Source organism: Coenobita brevimanus, chromosome 108 (assembly GCF_032717465.1).
Source record: "Coenobita brevimanus isolate Jiangsu-jjx chromosome 108, ASM3271746v2, whole genome shotgun sequence".
NCBI classification, from domain to species: domain Eukaryota; kingdom Metazoa; phylum Arthropoda; class Malacostraca; order Decapoda; family Coenobitidae; genus Coenobita; species Coenobita brevimanus.
Genome location: NC_137061.1, coordinates 17,206,348 through 17,224,465, shown reverse-complemented (window position 1 = coordinate 17,224,465; position 18,118 = coordinate 17,206,348). Strand labels below are relative to the sequence as shown.

The 18,118-nt window shown below is 43.1% G+C and overlaps 1 pseudogene; it reads left to right on the top strand.

The window, feature by feature from the left end:
• The first annotated feature begins 299 nt into the window (after positions 1-299).
• Positions 300-11,819, top strand: LOC145416910 (roundabout homolog 1-like; annotated as a pseudogene).
• Positions 11,820-18,118: the final 6,299 nt, after the last annotated feature.

The window sequence follows — 18,118 nt, the reverse complement described above, 5'->3', positions numbered from 1 at the left end:
GGATCAGTGTGAGAGCAGACCCGGCATGGGCAGGGTGTTGGATCATCTCGCTCTAGACCTTAGCCACAGACGCTCGCTGGAACTCGCTGTTGCTCTGGAACGTAGTCATGTTGGCAGTCGTAATGATCACTGTTACGGGCATTACAAATATTGTGATCTGTAGTGACCTGTGTTGTAAAATGTTCCAATTTTATGTGAGATATTGAAAAGCAAAATAGCCATAAACCCGACCCACTTTTATACTTACACTGCTGCTATAGGGACTGTGAAAATAGGTCCCCAGTGAGCTGTGTTGCACGATGCGAAGGGAAGATGAAAGGTCAGACTATTACTGTGATTCCGGCGGCAGTGAGTGAGAGTGCGTGGGGGAGTCCGTCGAAGAACCATGGATTTATTTTTATTGTTCGTGTGTCTCAGTCTCGTCGCTGCTGAGCCAGGTTGGTTAACTAAATACATTTTATTTGGTAATTATCCGAAACAACTCTGCCTCTGTGTGTCAGTATTGGTTAGGCTAGGATTGGTTAGGTTAGGTTTGCTATAACATTGGCTGATATGTAACTTGAGGCATCCTGTCCTAATTATATGGACAGCGTTATTCCCATTAATTACGAAATCTGTTTACCTGTATTTTTATCAGGTGATTTCATCCTCTAGTTCATCCAGGCTCATAGACAAAAAATTTACAACCCTTTGAATCCCCGTGACGTCTTTTCTCAGTGAATTTTGTTACTTCAGACGATTTTATTCATCTGACGAAAGGCTTTTAGCACTTAAGGTATTGCTGAAGGGTTTAATTTAACACCTCTATTTCGAAAAGTCACTCCCAGTCACAGTATAATCGTCCACTGGTAACAAGAATGAAACAAGACGCCATCGCCTGCACTTTAAATTCCTCCTTCCTCATTTGTTCCACCATTTATTCAGCATATTACTGTATGACATAATTTCTGGCTTTCACATATTAACAATTATGCGATTAAAGAACACAAATTTGTGCCATGTATAAGAGTGGGGTTTTCTGGTCGATGGAAATTATGTTCATGGTAAAAGATAATATACATGACTGAAAAAATTGGTAAACATTACTTTAATTATTTTTAATCAGAATTCATCTTCAGAAAAGACAATTACCTTTAACAGTAACCGATAGCCTGTGAATGGGTCGTCTATAACCTATACCAGAACCATTTCTTGATTATATTTTAGTGAACAATTTATTACTGATCAGCTCATCAGATAATGGAATCAATTTTGTTATTGATGTTGTTGTTGTTGAATTTGTTGCTGTTGTGGTCCCAGGCTCCTATGAAACAAATCCGGTGGACGGCAGACATAGCTTCACTTCTGCTGCTGTCCACCATCCTCCATTCTGGTGATAGGAAGCTGATGGAAGTTTTTTATAGCCAAGCAGCTCCTCCACCTGGTTATATCCGTGCCACCACGTGAAGGCGACCCTCTCTTGTATCAGCTTTGATGTTAAGTACATAATGTTTTGACGGACGTTATTTCCTAAGAGACATTAAAATGAACTACTGGTCGATATTGTTGTTATCAATGTAGGAAATTGTGACATTAACATCTTCACCATGACATATCTTTTAGTTTACCATTGCCGTTCTAGACGATTTTACTCAGTTTAGGCGAGGCATCGAATTTGTGGGGTTAAATATTATAGCCTTCACTAACCCCTTCACTTTAATGTCTTTGTTTTCATCTGACGGAACCGGGCCACCCCCACATCGTGAATACTGTCGTGGTTGAATGAAATTTGATGAACCTTAGTTAGGAGGTAAGACTGAGTCTTGTTGATCAGAAATTAAATAAACCTTTCAATCTGGCAACACCTGTCCATCAACCCAACTGAAAGGGGTTAGGGATCTTTATCAGGTTAGTTTGGGCAATGATGTCGTCTGATGGTGACCTGAGCAAAATACACCACGAAAAAAGTGTTGTAGTGAAATGCTTAAAATTATACATTGATCGACGAAGGGACTATCCATGTTGGGAATTATATAGTCTATAATATAGTCAAACTGTTCCGCTAATTTTATATGCCGTTGTAAAAAGAAAATACTAAAATTAATAATGTCTTTCTACTAGATGTTCATTATATTCATATAATTATGTACTTATAAACTGGATGGTTCATATATTTTTAAGCACTTGTGTCATCAGAGGAATCTGTACCGATTTATTAGACAACGTTAATACACCTTGTAAAGTTTACTCAGGTTAATTAGCGGTCTTAGGGTCTTATCGTGACTTTGGAGATTTCGGAACATCTCTTCTTTAGCCATTAATTCTGCACATCACTATTAATGTTTTAGTGTCTTTTGTCGATGCTGTTTATTTGGAGGTTTAAAAATATGCAAATAGCTTACAGGAGAATACAATACACAAAATAAACTACACAAGAAAACGTGTTGAGAATTTCATGAGCCAGTGTAATACCAGTGCCCTGCTATGATGTGTCAAAATTTAACGAATAAACTGTGCTTCTACAGTATATATATAATTAGAAAGTAGCCTAAAATATTAAGATGTTGGATAAGTGCAGAAACAGGAGATAAAAAAGGAGAATTTGGGATGAGTTCTATTCCCATTACTGCATTTCACACCATACTCCAAAAACGTTTGTCGCTGCTCCATCATCTTTTTTTGAGAGATAGGGAGGGAGATGAAGGACATCTGCCTCACTAAGCAGCGGAGTAAGGTAGTCCGGCTTATATCGGCGGCGCCACAAGGCGGCGTCCCTCTCGAGAACCAGTATTAAATAGCTGAATAAAAGCAAATATTAAGAAAAATAAACTATGACAAACGTTGTAGGGAAATGATAACAGATAGGGGAACCGAAACTGATTGTACCTCGCCCGCTTTCTGAAAGTTCATGATTGGCATAATACGGTATGTACTCGTACATTCAAGCAACTATTTTAAGTTATAGCAGTATCTAACAGAGAGAGAGAGAGAGAGAGAGAGAGAGATTTAGGATTTAGAGATTATACTCTTTCCAGATGAGAACACAACAAAGCACTTCTCCGTCCGTTCATATATGAGCAATAGGAAATTGTAACTTAGCTAACAAAGGACGCAACGACTTAGATTTGTTTACGCTCGCATACGAAGCAACGATCTTCTTGCTCCTACAGTGAAAATTCTTGACTGCAGCGAAATTTCTCATTCCAGTATTCCAAAAATTGTGGTTTGGCATCATTACTATTCAGTCTCATTACCAGCCGCGATAGCGAAGCTGGTATTGTTTTCAGGTTGTCTGCTCGTCTCTCCGTGTGTCTGTGTTTCTGTCAGCACGATAGCGTTGCAACCGCTCAAGATATAATAAAAAAAACTTTACAGGTGTGTAGTAGAGAAAAAATCGATCACGAGTTCGAAAGTGGTGAAAGTAGGTCAAGGTCTGTGTGTCTGATACCACGATAACTTCGCAACCGCTAAAGTTATCATCACAAAATTTTATAGGTGTGTAGGAGGGATGAAAATTTCCTACGAGTTCGAAATTGGTGAAAGTGGGTCAAGGTCAGGGTCATTCCGAGCCGCTCTAGATATGTATCGGCTCGCGGCTGGTGTGATTCTCCCCTTGGGGGGGGGACCTCTATTGGTGTCGTTATATTAATTTACTATTTACCGTATTTATTTATTTATTTATAAATTTATTTTTATCATACACCCAGCGGTTGCCAAGTCCAGTGTGTTTCCCAAACTGTGTCACTGAGTCAATGTAGCTATGTTTTTGAAGAATGAAGGCTGGCAAGTTGCAGTCATATAATTTTATGATCATACATGTGGTGTGTACCTGAGGTGTGTCTGTTTTGTGTCTGAGGGATGAGTCCAGAGACAAAGGAGTGAAAGGACACCATCTGATGTGCGCTGGGGCGTACGCATAGGATATGGTTGGGGTGGGTGCGACTATCCAAAATGTCCTTTGTGTTGTAAATTTTTCTATACATTTGATGATATTACTGAATATAACCCTTTGACTCTGATGAGGAATCTTACATGCCCTTGCTGCTAACACATGCATCGCAAAAGCAAATGTTTTGGTCTTCAAAGGTTATAACTCAGTCGTTATTTTTCTCAGTGTCGAGGACAGATATGTTGATGTATAATTTGCGTTTACCTATGTTAATTTCATCAGTAATTTAAAACATGCAATTGGTATAGGGAGATGCAGAGTACTAGTTAATAGTTCTTTTGGTTATTGTTGTTGTTGTTATTGGCTCAGGATTGTCTGAAGGTGAACCCAGTGGACTGCATACTGCCGTTCTTCTCATCTTGCAGTCTATCATCTTCCCTCTGAGGGGACAGAGAGGGCGTTGACGGACTTTTGTAAACCTAGGCAGTGGTGCCACCAGTTTATGTTATGGTGATGAAACATGGAGGCATCCTTCCCTAGTGCTTACTGTTTAGATAAATGTCTGGTATATCGGTATATGTAGTATTAATTACATGATACCAACCCTAGTTCCCACCTAAAAGCTGGGATGAGGTGACACCCAAAGACAGTTCTTCCTTTACCGTGCTATCTCTTTACTGATTTCTAGGCCTAACCTGATGCTGTCCTTAGATAGGATAAAGAATTCGTGCTGCTGCTGATGTTGATGAAATTGCAATGATGAGACTGATGATGATGATGGTGATGATCACGTCTCCTGTACAGGTGCACCTCCAGTGATCAAGGAACACCTGAGCAACGTGGTGGCGCGGCGCAATGACCCCGCCACTCTGAACTGCGCCGCCTCGGGCAGTTCCAGAATCCGATGGTTCCGGGACGGGGAGGAAGTGGTCACGTCATCACAGGATCAGCGTTCACATCGGATGCTTCTGCCCTCAGGGTCACTGTTCTTCCTTCGGGTCACGTCCACCAGGAGGGACAGTGATGCGGGAACATATTGGTGTGTGGCCTCAAACAGCTATGGCGCCACACGTTCAAAAAATGCCACACTCACTGTGGCCACACTGGCCCATGACTTCCATCAGCAGGCTGACTCCTCTATAAAAGTGCTGGTAGGGGAACCGTCACCTTGCCCTGCCGGCCTCCCAAGGGCACTCCACCACCTGAGGTTACCTGGCTCAGGGACGGACACCAGGTCACCAACTCTAGCCGCATCAGTGTCAACCAGGATGGTGACCTGATAATCGTCCGGGCTGTCCAGCAGGACTCGGTTCAGTACATGTGTCGTGCCCGTAACGCTGCTGGCGCCCGTCAGGCACCACCATCTCACCTCACCGTCATGAGTAAGTTAACACCGTCACTACGAAGACTGTTTTGTTCTGTTCTTGTGGTCTCCAGGCTATTTTATTCAGCTTTGAGGAGGATTTTCGAACTGATGGGGTTAGGAATAGCCTTCATTAACCTCATCGATACAAGAGGTATTTCTTAAGTTTTGTAAAATCGTCTTGTGGTTGCAAGAACAAATTATGGTATAAAAATAACATCATGGGTTGATGGTTGGTCGTGTTTATTACTGACCCTGAATTATTTTACCCGGGGACAGCAGACTTTCATCATCATCATCATTCTCTCTCTCTCTCTCTCTCTCTCTCTCTCTCTCTCTCTCTCTCTCTCTCAAACAATCTTTTAGTATTTAAAAAAATATCCTTTGCCTTATATGATTAGTAGTAGTAGTAATAGTAGTAGTAGTAGTAGTAGTAATAGTAGTAGTAATAGTAGTAGTGGTAGTAGTAATAGTAGCAGTAGTTGTAGTAGTAGTAGTAGTAGTAGCAGCAATCCGGGCTCATTTGAAGGTGAACCCAGAGGCTTGTAGGCTCGTTGACCTCTTGCAGTCCACCACCCTCCTTTTGGGGGAGAGTGAAGGAATTCAGGAATGTTCGTATACCCAGACAGCAGAGCCGCTCAGTTATATCAGTGCCACGTGAAGGCTTCTCTCTTCAGTATCATGAGATTAATATACGTTTCATGTCAACAATATTAGATTATCTCTGTTAAATTCAGAAATGGATCATCCGGTTGTTGTTGTGGCTCCAGGCTCATCTGTACATGAACCTGGTGAACTGCAGGCTGGAGAAGTCCCTTTGTAGTCCATCTAATATAAACAGATAATAGAATTGCAAGAAAAGGGCCTCCCTGCCTGCTTAGTTACTGATTTACCATATAGCCTAATTTTAAGTTGCATTATCATTAAGTCGAGATGATTGTATAATAATTTTGATATACAGATGTTTTATCAATAAGGTTTTAATTCTCCCAGCACCGCCTTGGTTTGAGGAGGAGCCATCCAACATGTCAGTAGCGTCAGGTGCTGGTGTGGAGTTGGGTTGCCGGGCGAGGGGCTCTCCCACCCCGACAGTCACCTGGAAGCGAGTGGATGGAGGGATGCCACTGGGAAGAGCCACTGTTGAGGACCAACGATTAATTCTGCAGGAAGTGACAGTGGCAGACTCAGGTGTTTATGTGTGTGAGGCCGAGAGTGAGGCAGGTACAGCCACTGCCAGGGCTACAGTCACTGTGCTAGATGCTCCAATGCTGACCCAGCGGCCTCAGCACCTGCAGGTGATCCAAGGCAATGAGACACGACTGCGATGTCGTGTGGAAGGCGAGCCTGAACCCCTCGTGCTCTGGCGCCTTCCTTCTGTGGACAGGACAGCTGTTCTGTCCCCTGGTCACAGCAGCAGCCACGCCTCAGTGTCAGATGATGGCAGTACTCTCCTGTTGCACCAGCCAGGCACACAGGACACTGGTGCTTACTATTGCTGGGGCATTAACGGTGGTGGAGGGGTGAGTGGGCGAGCAGAAGTAGTAGTGGTAACAGCGCTGCCTCCTCCAGTAATTGGTGTGGGACCCAAGGACCTAACAGTGGCCCCTGGAGGAGTGGCCAGGTTCTCATGTGAGGTGGTGAGTGAGGCAGCAACAGCACATGTCACCTGGTGGAACCAGCCAGCCGCACATCTGCCATCCCGTTTGCTGAGTCAGCACCCTCACCAGCCTCGGTTCTTACTGCCAGAGAATGGTGCCCTCATCATCAAAGACGTGCAACTTGACGATGCTGGCATATACAGCTGTCATGTAACGGCAACAACAGGCAGCATACAGCAGGAGGCTGTGCTAAATGTGGTGGAGAACACAGAGCCAGAGGAGTCACCACTACTGCCACCACCACCCAGCAAAGCCCCGTGTACTGGACTGGAACCAAACCTCAGTGCAGCTAAGCTGGATGCCCAGCTCCCAGGGCAGCAAGGCTGGTCACCAGTGGTATGCTGTGTAGTACTGGCGACAGGGATGGTCCGAGTGGCGGGCGGCTAATGCAGTCATCACGCAAGAATCATGTGTTGTCAGCCACCTGTCACCAGGCCACACCTACACTTTCCTGGTGCGTGCTGTCAACAGTCAGGGGACGTCGTTCCCCAGCCCTTGGTCTGACCCTGCCACCACCAGGGCCCCTCCGCACCCCACCCTTACTGCAGACCAGGTACCCTGCTTATAAACTGTCCTAGGTTTAAGTTATAAGTATGGTTGTTTGAATTCTACTATTTTACTCACTCATAATGCCTCCAAATACTGCAAAATTAAAAATGAATAATACTGTGACAATATTAGGGAAAAATAATGTGTAATTATGTTTAAAGGAATACTATGGAGATTTGTTTATTGTAAAAATTGGTTAGGATCCTTTAAAAATGCAAGGTGGTTTGCAAATTACGCTCTCCAATCTTGTGTTTGGTCGAAACTGCTCAGTGTGCTTTTGTGACAAAGGAAAAGTCATGACTAACTAATAAGCTTAGGAGTCAGTAAACATAAAAAAAACAAATATTGCAAAGCATGAAAAAGGTATGGAACTAAGAAAATGATGCTCTGTAGATAATGGTGGCGCTGGCTGAGACATCACAGCAGCACATGAGAATTGGGTTGCGTATTATATGGACCACACTACTTAAAAAGGTCCTTAACCATTTCCTACGGTAAACATATCTCCCTAACAGTTGACAACAATTATTGTTAATACGGACTGTTGTCTGTTTTTCGTATTTTGTCAGGCTTAGTAATAATATGCACTACTTCAGGTGCGTGGGGATCGGCGTCGCTTGGCGCGTCCCCTGGTAACTCTAAACAAGGCCACAGCCACAGCAGCAGACAGTGTTAAGCTAAACTGGAGCTTCCTGGAGCGAATGGAGGACTTGGTTGAGGGGATGCTGGTGTACTGGATGGCGGAGGGTGGCAGTGTGGAGGTGACTACCGTCCTGGGCACCTCATCCACCTATCACCTCCACAACCTGCACCCCAACACACCCTACACCTTCTTCATCGTACCCTTCTGGCACAGCGTCGAGGGCACGCCGTCCAACTCATACCACCTCACCACGCCCGAGGGCGGTAAGTTTAAGGCCAATATTCTTGATGGCGTAGGAGTGCCTAATAGTACCTCCTCCTTAGCAATTAATTTTGCATATTATATACATACCACGCCTGAAATCGATAAATTTTACGGCTTATTCTTGCTGGCGTGGGAGGTTTCGTAACGCTTCTTTCTTAGCTACTTATTTTACATACTGCACCTTTTTATCCTCCTGTGCATTACTAAGGTACCGTATATAGTGTCAAGAGTAAAATCATGTAAATTAAATAAAGGAGAATATCTGGGTGTAATATGCACGTTAAGTTGCTAAGAAAAAAGTGCCAGCAGTTATGAAGCTTCCAGTGCCAAGTGTAATCTAATATGACCTAGGTTTCTTTCAGGTCCGGGATTGCGGGAAAGACAAACTTTTTCACTACGATTATTTTATTTCCTTTTTGTTAGTTCACTCGATGTAGGGCTGCTCTCGGGTGTCTGCCCTTTCCTCCATCCTTTTTTCCTTCCATCCTCTTCTGTCTTTCCTTCATTCTTTCCTCCTCCTCCTCCTGCCTGTGGGTGACTCTACACTGAGTGACAAGCCAAGTGGTTTCCTGTACACCAGGAAACAGTTACTACGCTGGGTGGTAAGTGGTAACCATATAACCAAATTTTGGCGCCTGGTGGTTTAGTGGGTAATTACGGCACTCCAATCTGATTGAGCCGGTGAAGGTTTATATCCAAGGGATAGTTGGGGATTATTGCTCATGTAATGCCACTCAGGGATGAGTGAGGCGGAGTTTTACAAAAGAGCGAATCTATATGTTAAAAGAGCGACAAAATTTTCCCGAAAGAGCGACAGATTTACTATTAAAAGAGCGGCCATATTTTACATCAATTGAGCGTCTTAATTACCTCTTCCGTTAGCCAGATGTTAATACCTGTTGCCCCCTGCTCACCACGGGGAGGTGGAAGTAGGTTTTCTTCTTTCACGGTATATTGATTGTGCCAGATATTTCAGATCACCAGACCGCAGATTGTTTTCCGTAACTTTACAAAGTTCTGTCCTAATTATTTTTGCCGGCCTTGCTGTCATGTCATCACTTGCTTTTCTTTTCACTGTTGTACGTAATTGCTGTCGTTCAAGTTTTCTCTCATCTTTTTCATGATTGTGTTGCAACTGCACTGGGACAATGCTATCTATTTCACAGTCTGTTTTCACTCGTGCTTTACACTTCCCATTTGTACACCGCCACGAAAAACTTCCATCACTTAATGTTGTGTCGACTCTAAACTTGTAGCCTTCATAAATTATACACTTTTTTCCCTTGTTAGTTTCTGTAACGGTGAACTCCATGTTGGCACGACTTTACTGTGTGGAATCACCAGACACAATGACAGGTTGTATGGAAGTAACAGACGAGTTTGACTGGCTTTGTTTGTTTCGGAGTTTGTTTCGGCTTTGTAAGTTTGGCTGGATTGGTGACAGGTAGGGAGGTGGGGGGGATAATGAGGCAGTCAGGTCGTCCGCTCTTTTAATAGTATATTTTGTCGCTCTTTTATACTAATCTCATTACTGTTCCGCCGCTCATTTGTAGGGCGCCCGAGTGAGGCTGGTCACTCTCATCTTAAATGTTAGGACCACCTTGCCTAGCCCCGGGCTCCTACGCTTCTTATTGGGCAACGTGGGATTGGATGATGAATGATGATGAATGAACGATGTTAGCATAAGCACACTTCCTGTCTTCTTGCTTCTGGATTATCTCCTACTCAGTCCTTAGGTAAGAATAATTCACGATGATGGTGATGGCTACCTTTTGACGACGACTTCGGTTTAGGAGAGACTTATCGAATTAGAGGAGTTAGGTGTAGCCTTCACTGACCCTTTCCTTTAGACGGGCGATTAGTAGGATGACTAAAATATTCTGGAGGTAGTTGGAATACAACCAAATAAGACATCTTTGGTAGTACTTGGTATGTCAAAGACATGTGGCCTGTTTTTAAGTATTGTATGATAATGTTGTTTAGCAATGTTGATTAAGTCTAATTGTATAAGAAACCGTGTTGTAGTTTCAATAATGACAAGGTATTATAGCTACTGTACTGTATTATGTTTTACAGCTTAGGTCAAATATCACAAAGTTGGTGTATGTGTTGGATGCCAGTGGTTTTAAAGTAATCATGTGTCCCTGGTTCTGTCACATATGTACAGAAACAGTCACTCTGATAGGTAAAAGACAAGTACAAGTTAGCACTAAGGTAGATAGATCGATAAACATGTACACAAGTATATAAACCAACTGACTGGAGAAGATAGGTAATGAAACTGATAGGGACAGATGGAAAATATAGATAGCACTTAGAGTTATATTAGACAAACTGATAAGAATAGAGAGTACAAAAAAATGATAGGTATAGATAGATAAACTGACAGGAAGAGATGGGTAGGACATTAGTTATATTGTTACATCCTAATCTTAACTTGAAGCGTTCACTCCCGTCTTTCCAGTGCCACTGACTGCGCCAGGTAAGGTGCGAGTAACGAGGCAAGAGCAGGGTTCAGTGCTGATCGAGTGGTCGGGCGTTAGTACTGAGGAGGCGCAGGGGGAGGTGATAGGGTACATGGTCACACTCAGCCACAACGGTAGTCATGTTACTGAGACAGTTGGTACACCCTACCTGGAAACTCGTGATTTACTGCCTGGACACATATATATACCTTGCGTGTGGCGGCGCTGACAGGTGCTGGAGCGGAACCTTTCAGTCCCCCTGTAGTGGTGGAGGGACAGGGGTTGGGCAGGGCGGTGGCAGCAGGAAAGGTGCTGTACGCCCCGCCACAGTCAATATGGTTGGCGTACCTACTGATTCCGTTGGTGCTGTTACTGGTGCTTGGTGCGGTGTGGTACTTGTGGAGGGTACGGCACAAGGCACCACCAACCAGCCCTCCTCATGCACCCCCACTGTACCAGGACCCTTCCATATATGTACAGTGACCACAAGGTATGGCGGCCGTCTGACAGTGATAAGGATTCCAGTTTATCCTCCTCACGACTCCTCAAGCCGGATCAGCTGGTTAACGAGTACGCAGAGCCGAGGGTGCTGCTGCCCAACCACGCTACTAAACCGTACGCCGCCATGGCTCTACTGTCACCATCACCACCACACACGTCCTGCTGCCACCCAAATGATCAGTCTGCAGAGATGCAGGTCAACTGGGCTGCCATCCTGCCTCCTCCACCAGCCTCTCCATCGTCAGAACTTGACCTGGGGGAGCCAAGGCAGCAGGGGGTGGCGCCCAGGACGTGCTCCAGGGCCTCCCAGTATGATAATATGGGCGGGGCGGACCACTACGGTAGGCCCTGTGATGCCGCCTCGGAGCACACGTATGAGCCGTATGCACAGGTCGTCCCCTCCAACAGATTCCTCACCTTCAGCAGCCTGCAGCGATGTGGTGATGAAGGGCATATTGAGTGCCACCTCGCTCACCCTGGCCAGCCACCACGCAGCAACACACACTAGCAGTTGTACCAGTGATAAAACGACATCGTAATAATTGGTGTTAAGGAAGAATTATATGCACAGACTGACAATGACGTAAATATACAAGTTTTGGCTAAACCTGTACATTCAAAACAGTGACAACAGTGCCTTGTATTTACAGAATAACTATATCCACCCATTGATACTGGTGTGAGTGTACAACAGTTTTGGTTCAATGTAGATATTCATATCTGAAGTAAAGAGGATCAAGTTCTGGCGGAGGATTTTGTATATTCACACACATACAGACACACATACACAGACACTGTGTAATTCTTACATTTAGATATCGGTACTGTGAAATCAACACTTATCAGCTGTGCTTAATATAACGTCGCCGCAAGTGATAATAATTTTGATGCTGGCCGTAACAGTCGTGTACAGATATATAGGCTATATATATAAAGAATGTCTTGTACAGTGGTCTGTGTTATTAACAAAGTGATCTATTGTATATAGGGAGCATTCGAGTACGCATTACTATATGTATAGTGATGAGACGAGTTTAATGTGCATATCAAACTGTGAACTCTACATTTCTTACTATTTACCAGTGAATAGTAAAGTGATATGTGCGCATGTTGTGTGTTTGTGTTTAGCAGGTGCTAAAAGACTTTTTAATAAGTGAACGAAAGATGTTTGTTACTGTTCTTCTTATACTCTGTTATAATAATGACCGAGTGAGACTTTAATAATGCAGTTTATCTCCTCAGTCATAACCTAGTGATATTCCCATCCTCACCCTATGGTAATTCTCCCAGTCATCGTTAGTAGTGCCCATCCACGCCACATAGTAAAGTTACTACTTACATTTTAGTGATATTCTCCCTCACACCCTTATAAAATTTTTAGATACACCTTACAGTAGTGCTCTTATAAACCTTAGTAGTATTCACAGACACACTTTACTATTACACAGTAAATAATACCCCAGTTTCGCCTTCGGCAATACTCTTAGCCACACCCGATAGTATTATCCTCAGCCACCCTAGTAACATCATCCACACCATTGTAATATTATTTTCAGCCACATCATTGCGGTAATATGCCTCATCCTAGTGATAACATCCCATCCACACCTTAGTGATAGTGCAGTTCCTCACGATAGGACTCACAGTATTCTCGTTAGCGTGGAAGACTTAGCAATGTCTCATTCTCCGTGTTTCATTTAGCACTTTACATGACAATAATAGGTTGCATGTTAGTTGCGTCTTTTTACTAATAAGCTGGTATCTGCTATATACTGAGAGAAGTGTGTAATATGGGCAATAAATGGCCGAGGAAAGAGTTGGTACAAGTTCTCCAAAGCCACTCAGAATACGAGACTTGCACTGCCTCCTTTACCCTGCTTTACCCCTCATCTTTGAGCCTACATTATCTTTTGCCCTTTTTCCTCCACCACCATGCCCGTTAGTCTCCTCCCTTTCACTTTTACTACCATCATTCTGTTCCGTCACCCTATATTCAACCCCGACTCCCTTTCTCCTCTCTTTCTCTGCCTTTCAGTCTTCTCCCCTTCACTGTACACTTCTTCCTTCCCTCTTTTCCCTTGCATTACACCATATTAACTTTCACTCAAAATAGCCCCATCGTCCTTCAATGCCCCCCACCATACCTTGCACTAACCCACTACTTACATCCCTCGCCCAGCCTTTTCCTCTCCCTCCTTTTACACATCCTCCAAAACTCCCGCCATGTCTACTTTCTGCTCCTCCCTTATCCAGTAATACTCCTCTTTCTTCCCTTACCCCATCTTCCCCTCTCCTGTCCACCATTCTCTCTCCTCTCCCTCCTTCATCCTTCCCTCCCTCACTCTGCATCCCTTCACTCCTTCACCCTCTTCTCCCCTCCTTCGTTCATCCTATTCTCCCTCATTTTATATAACTCCTTCCACTTCTCCTCCCCCAATACTATGGTGCCAAAAACTCCCGTCCCCCCCTCCTCCGATGCTGTATTTGTTACTAGTCATTTCTACGAATTTTATACACGACTTTATTTTTGTAATAAAACATGATCAAGAAGTCTGGATGTTTCTTCTTCCTGTATCCTATTATTATTATTACTATGAATTGCTGGACTGTATGAATCTGTTTTCTTAGGAACAATCCCGTGAACTCTGGAATCAATTATTTAATAAATAAACAACAGAAAAAAAAAATAAATGACACAGTTCTAGCCTTTTCACTACCAAAATCAAGAGACCCTGGTGAAATCGCTACTCTTTCTCAAGTGTGTGTATATATATATATATATATATATATATATATATATATATATATAAAGCAGGAGTGCAGACCACTCTTCTATTCCACAGCCTTCCATGACATTTTCAAGACTACAAGAGAAACTGAGATAAAGTCGGCACCTATCATGTCAATGACTCGCCTCTGCCATCACTCCTCTCAGCCGCTTCGTATCTTCGCTACTTTATCCCACCATCTTGCTCTTTGATTTCGTCTCTCATCAACTTCGTTTCCACTTCCCATGCGTTCCTTTTATCCCAGTCACATTCATACCCAGGCAGCACAGCATCACCTGTATCCGGAAAAGCAGTTATTTCCTACTCTTCTTTCTCACTTCTACTCTTGCTCTCCTGTCTTTTTTCTTCTTCGCTTCCCTAGTTACTGTACTCTGTTCTTATTCACATAGAGTAACCAAGGAGACAACGCACATCCGGTTTTCAAACCTAACATTTATATGAGTTTCCCACTAACATTTTTTATCTCCTCTTTCCACAATGCATGACGGCTGTCCTTCAATATTCCTTTATCGACATAATTTGACTGCATTCAAACTCTTATTCTTTACTAAGTATCCGTCCATCATTTTTCTCAGGGAAAAATTTTAATTCATAAACCCTCGAATTTTTCTGTATGCTCCCTGTTGACCACAACCTCCCCCCATCCACTCTCACCCCATCGGTCACACTTCTGTTATACTCATTTCTTAGAACACTGATCAGACTAATACAGCACTTTTCGTGCATCCACACTTCCTTCTTCCATCCTTCCAAGCTGGTCAGCTCTGGAACTGTCCCTTTCACTCTCTTTACCACAGCCTATGAACACCAGTCTCAAACGCAGCGAGTCTTAGCATCAAAGCATTTCAAAATAACCAGGTTTGTTTGTGAACTTCCTTTGTTCAATTTCGATTGGGAGGAACAAGTTTTGCAGGCATTCAACATTTACCTTTTCCTGTATTTGCATAAAAAATGTTTAAGCATCGGATCAGTGGATAGTGATGTTTTCTGAGCTTGGCAAGGAACTAAAAGCGTGTTTGTAAATACTCCGCAGTGAACTTTTTTGCCATCACAGTAAACAGAGGAAAGAAAATGAATCAGTTTGTTAATATGCCAGCCAGGTGCCTTGAAGGTGTCACCAGCACTGGTACATAACCCCACCCGGGCCAGCCTGTTTCCTAACAAAGTTTCTTTGGTCCTGATTTTACGTATTGCATCTTATAATTCCGCTGTACAGTATCTATCTATCCATCTATCTATCTATGTCGTTCTAATATTCAGTTACTTTGAATTTATTATATAAATGAGGATAGTGAGGTATAACATACGGAAGATGTGGTAAAGAAATTTGTGTTAAACAATCTCCAAAGCGACTACGACGCATAGACGAGCAGATGGGAACACCACCTACCAACTCTTAGGCTTTAATTAATGCTAAGCAGTGAGTGATGGCATCATATGATACTATATTCACTGCAATTCATATACCATGAAAAGATATTTGGGTACTGACATTTCTGCATTTGAAATTTCTGCCTTAATAAGAACTGCTTAAATTATTGACTTGAGTAAGGTGACATGTCGGATTTTTCGACTATATAATAACCATTACCACTATTGTCATCATCAAATTAATAATAATGATAATGGGGGAGCTCACCATTCATTCACTAGATATAGTGCTGCTTTGGGTGCCTGCCCATTCCTCTCTTCCTTCCTCCCTTTTCTATGTTTCTTTCCTTCATTCTTTCCTCATCCTTCTGTACACTATCTCATCTGTCTTTCTTTCCTTCACTCTTTCCTCTTCCTTCTGCCTATGGGTGACTCTACATTGAGTGACAAGCCAAATACAGGAAACCATTTATTATGTTGGGTGATAACCATATAACCAACTTATGGTGCCTGGTGGTTTAGTGGGTACTTAGGGAGCTTCAATCGGACTAAGCCTGTGTATGTTTATATCCAAAGGGTGGTTGGGGTTTATTGCTCACGTAATGCCACTCAGCGATGCGTGAGGTTGATTACTCTCATCTTAAATGTCATGACCAACTTGCCTAACCCTGAGCTTCTACGTTACTCATGGGGCAACATAGGATTGGATGATGGATGGATGGCTAATAATAATAATAATAGTAGTAGTAGTAGTAGTAGTAATAATAATAATAATAATAATATCCATCATCGTCACCATCATCATTATCATTATCTCACTCATCTTCACCATCTTGTATAATTAAGGAAAGATAAACACAGAGGCCTGAGAAACTATCAACAACACCCAGTGATACAAGCCACACAACCTTAGTGAACACTGTTTCTAACCCTTAGACAATGAAAGGCCAATCCTAATCTGAATAAAATCGCATGGCAAAAACATGAACAAAATATTCAACATTTCTATCGTCTACAGAGGGATAATCATTGAAGAACACATCCGGGTATCTGTCGCCATATACTCTCAGTAGACTGGAAAGGAATTTAAGACTGAGGAGCATCTACGATATTGTTCCTCAGTATCACCAGCGTCAGTATGAAAACACTTCCAAATATAAGCTCTGCAGTTGTATATATCAACACTGAGGCGTGATCAAGGGAAAGAGTAGAGAATGTGGCAACTGCATAACCTCCTACACGATTACACACTTACAAGCACACGTGCCTCACATGCACACACACACACACACACACACACACACACACACACACACACACACTCCCACATTCTTCCTCCCTCCCACACCCACACATATAATTTCCCCTTCCCACACACACACACACACACACACACACTCCCACATTCTTCCTCCCTCCCACACCCACACATATAATCTCCCCTTCCCACACCCACACATACACCCTCCCTTTTCGACACCCACACATACAGTCTCCTCTTACCCCAGATACTTTTTTCTCTTCCTACATCCACACATACACTCTGCCCATCCCACACCCAAGCATACATTCTCCTCTCCAATACCCAAACATACATTCTCCCCTACCACACACATATATACACTCTCCCCATCACGTACCCACACATACACTATCCATTGCCCATACCCACACATTCATTCTACATTCCACCACATCCACGCACACACTGAGGAACACACTCTGGCCCTTCCACACCCACACACACACTCCTCTCCTATACCGACACATGCTGTACACCCCCCCCTTCCCACGCCTCCACACATTCTTCCTCACGCTCCCTCACACATTCTTCCCCCCCACACTCTACACAGTCTTACAACTGTGGTCGGTGTGCGTGTGTCTGGCTGTGTTCTGTGCACTGTATATAAACCCAACACTGCTACTTTGGCTCTGAGTGAAGGACGGTGCACCAGTGTTTATGAGCAAGTTTTTACACTGGACAATAGGTTATACCGAAATTATAATAAGCATTTTTTGCACTTTATACCTGCACATTTTACTGCACCGTACTTGTCATTTTCCAGTACGTCATTACTCTGAATGATGTACTTTTTTTTTTTTTTTGCGATAAATTTTTAGATGTATGATGATATTAGGGAGGGGCATTGTTCGTCCGCTTCTCTCTATGGATTGTTAGACGAGAGGTACTCCACTGAATCTGTATACTTTAGCAGCCTTAGCAAAGCCACATCACACCACACCACACTCCACGAAAGCACCTTCCCACATAGCACCACTCCATACCACGGGCATCAACAAAAGTGTCCTGAAGCTCTTGCATCTAATGCCTTTGCACTTGTTCCATTAGAACAGTTTCTTTCATGAGTGAATGTGCGTACTAATAACATCATTAAGTTAGTAAATTTTATATTTATTATGTGTTCACATCTGGACATAGATTTAATAGTCGTGTGGAGCATCGGTAAAGACAATTATTTAAAATTCAGTACACCAAAATATTTGCTGTCCTAGACTGGGATCAACCTCGCTCTCTTTCGATCAGCAGACCACCTTACTAAACACTAGACCACCACTCTCAGTAATATAGTAACATCATCATCATCATCCGGACCTCCTTTCCCACCCTAGGGCAGGGTGAGGTGTA